The 3,345-nt window shown below is 44.7% G+C and overlaps 1 long non-coding RNA gene across 1 annotated transcript; it reads left to right on the top strand.

Annotated features, from left to right (window-relative positions):
- Positions 1-924: 924 nt before the first annotated feature.
- On the top strand, positions 925-3,148 carry LOC125481951. The gene is made up of 3 exons (XR_007261505.1): positions 925-969; positions 1,778-1,889; positions 3,118-3,148. It is a non-coding gene; the product is annotated as an uncharacterized LOC125481951 (long non-coding RNA).
- The last annotated feature ends 197 nt before the right edge of the window (positions 3,149-3,345 follow it).

The following is a 3,345-nucleotide window of genomic DNA, read 5'->3' as shown; positions in this document are numbered from 1 at the left end:
CATTGAATGGCAGAGCAGATTCAATGGGCTGAAAGGCCACTTCTGCTCCTGTAGTAACATGGACCCCATTCCCAGAAGATCTTGTCAAATAGTCTTGTGTTTCCTTTCTAACAGAGCAATGCAGAGATATTTTGAGATAGTAGGAACGGCCGATGCTGGAGAATCTGAGATAGCAAGGTGCAGAGCTGGATGAACACAGCAGGCCAAGCAGCATCAGAGGAGCAGGAAAGCTGACATTTTGGGTCTGAACCCTTCTTCAGGTAAGTAAAAAACACACACACACCCTTTCTGAAGAAGGGTTCAGACCCGAAACGTCAGCTTTCCTGCTCCTCTGATGCTGCTTGGCCTGCTGTGTTCATCCAGCTCTACACCTTGTTATCGCGGAGATATTTTGAAATATGTTAGGCCCCTCTTTCCTCTTTGCTTGAATAACAGAGGACACAATTTCACCAGGAGTGGGGCCACTGGTATCTGAAACAAACAACACACTTTGTAAGGTTCCAAAAGCAACACAATGCAGGATTCCAGAGATCTGAAACCAAAACAGAGAGCGCTGGAGAAACGCAGCAGGTCTGGTAGCATCTGTGGAGAGAGAGAGAGAGAGTTAATGTTTTGAGTGTGTTGACTCTGCATCAGTCTGCTTGCCTTCCTGGCAAGTGTTTCTATCAGATAAGAAGCATGCTGCGTCAACTGATGAAGTTTAGTTCCTTTTTCTTTGTGTTTCAGTGACAGGCAGACCATTCGACTTGTCTCTGCATGGTCAGTGTCATTTCCTGTTCTTCTGACCCAAGATCATCCTACAGATGCCGTTAGAGTTTCCCTGTGACCCAAAGATTCAGAGCTGCAGACTGATCCGAAGAAGCCAGACCCTGATCTTCCCCTTTAGATTGCTTCGCTGGTTCCTGGGGTAGGGTGGGTGGGGAATCAGTCCCTTGAGGGTCATGTACCCTTTGGGAAGCCTGTGCAGAGGTAGGTCGTGTTTGTCCGGTTTATTGTTGGGAGAGAAGGGGAAGGGAAAACTGGGGGCAATTTACTCTCTTTGGTGAATCGATTGGAGAGATTGATCCTCGTGTAAAGTCCGCTAATGAATGAAACAGAAATGCCTTAAATGCTGAGCGAAAGATGTTATTAAACTGTAAAGAGTGTAAAAAAGATTTACAACGATGTTACCGTGACTGGAGGGTTTAAGGTACAGGGAGAGGCTGATTAGGCTGGGATGCTTTTTACCCAGGAGTGCGGAGGCTGAGAGGTGACCTTATAGAGGTTTATAAAATCATGAGGAGCATAGATAAGGTGAATAGCCAAGGTCTTTTCCCCAAAACTAAAGGGCATAGGTTTTAAGATGAGAGGGGAAAGATTTAAAAGGGACTTGAGGAGCAACTTTCTCTCACAGAGGGTGATGCAGTTATGGGATGAGTTGCTAGAGGAAGTGTAGAGGTGGGCACAATTACAACATTTAATAGACATTTAGACAGGTACATGGATTAGATGGATATGGGCCAAACGCAGGTAAATGGGACTAGGATAATTTGGGATCCTGGCTGGCATGGACAGGTTGGGCCGAAGGGTCTGTTTCTGTTCTGTATGACTCTGTTTGATGAGTTCCTTTTAATTGCTGCAGTTGAAGGGAGAAAATTGTGGGGAAAGGGGGAGGTGGGGAGAAACCAGTTTGTAACACTCTCAGGGAGATGGATAGTCAGAGATTACAAAAATCCATGATCGAATGGCCTCATTCCCTGCTCAATGAAACCACGATCCCATTTATTTTCTTTTTCAGGAATGTTGGAGGTGAAATTCCTGAAGTATTTACTCTCCCAGAGAGAGCGAGGTTGACTTTACATTTGGACTCCACGTGATGCATGTGAAGGTGTTTTACCTGCTCATTTTCTGTAAGTGGTTGTTACATATTTATATATAAATGAAACATTGTGTGCATTTATCTCCTGGATTAATCACATGTGAACGAGATGCCAGGGCTGTGCTGTTAGGAGGAGCTAAAATAATTCAAACTGATATGCGTTTTCGAGCCTGCAATTAAAATTTCTGGAAGCGAGGAGGGTGGAGTGAGGGAGACCAAGATAGATGGGGACAGGATGTTGGGAGAGAAAGGGATGATGACTGAACTGAGAGGGAGAGAGTGGGATGGTGACATGACTGAGAGAGAGAGAGATGGAGTCACATTCAATGTTTTGGACCTGACAGCTTACTGTGGCAGAGAATCCCACAGGCTCCTCACTCTCTGGGTGAAGACATTTTTCTTCATCTCAGTCCTACCCCGTACCCTTTAGACTGTCACAGCCCCCACCCCGGTTCTGGACTGCCCCATCGTGACTGGGAACATCCTTTATTTTTGATGGGTACAGTCAAGTGAGCATTCCTGATCATGTACCATCATCCAGATTTCAATCCTGTTTTCATCAGTCAGATCATTGATTATAGGAGTTGGGACGTTATGTTGCCTTTGTCCAGGTCATTGGTGTGGCCTCTTTTAGATAACTGTGTATAATTCTGGCTGCCCTGCTATAGTAAGGATATTATTAAATTAGAGAGGTTGCCAAAGGGATTTGCAAAGCCAAGTGAAGGCATTTAGGACTAGTTTATTGTGGGAAACCTGATCGGCATGAATGAGTTGGGCCAATGGGTCTGTTTCCATGCTGTATGACTCTATAACTCTATTGCGAGATGATCCAAGCTATTGATCTGAACAGATTGAACAGGCATCTCCATTCATTGAAGCTCCATCCCCAGGATCCTTCCTTCTCACCTCTCGGTTAAGCTCTCCTACTTCCTCTTCTATTCCCTATTGCAAAGTATTACCCAGCTCCATTCTGACATTCCGGACTCAGCTTTCCATTCGGATGTCAGTCCATGGAGCCCCTCACGGGCTACGGTGCTTCTGAAGCAAACATACAAACTTGGCACAAAAAAAAACAACGTACCCCTTTGACAGGCAAAAATCCTGCCCCAAAACCTGTAGCTACAGTATTTTAAACAGCAGATTCCTCTTTATAAGCAAATGACACATGATTGTACGGGTGTGTGGATCATTCCGCAGAGGTTATAATTCAAAATGAGAACATTCACAGATGTAACGGCAAGTTTTCTTTTTTTTAACAGTGAGAACCACTTCATATTTGGACGCCCACGGTAAGTTGAAAAAGTTAAATGATTGCACGCAAGGGGTGATCGAGGTTTAGATCTCTGTTTTACAAATCACAGTCGTAGTTTTCAATCTGACAGAGTTTTTTTGTTTAGGGTAATAAGGGGATAGGAGCCAAAGGCAAGTTAATGGAGTGAGGCCACAGATCAGCCATTGAATAGTGGAACAGGCTCAATGGGTGGAAT

The sequence above is a fragment of the Rhincodon typus genome, unplaced genomic scaffold (assembly GCF_021869965.1).
Source record: "Rhincodon typus isolate 14 unplaced genomic scaffold, sRhiTyp1.1 hic_rhity00004500, whole genome shotgun sequence".
Lineage (NCBI taxonomy): Eukaryota > Metazoa > Chordata > Chondrichthyes > Orectolobiformes > Rhincodontidae > Rhincodon > Rhincodon typus.
Note: the sequence above shows the minus strand (reverse complement) of the source record. Positions and strands in the feature narration are given on the sequence as shown.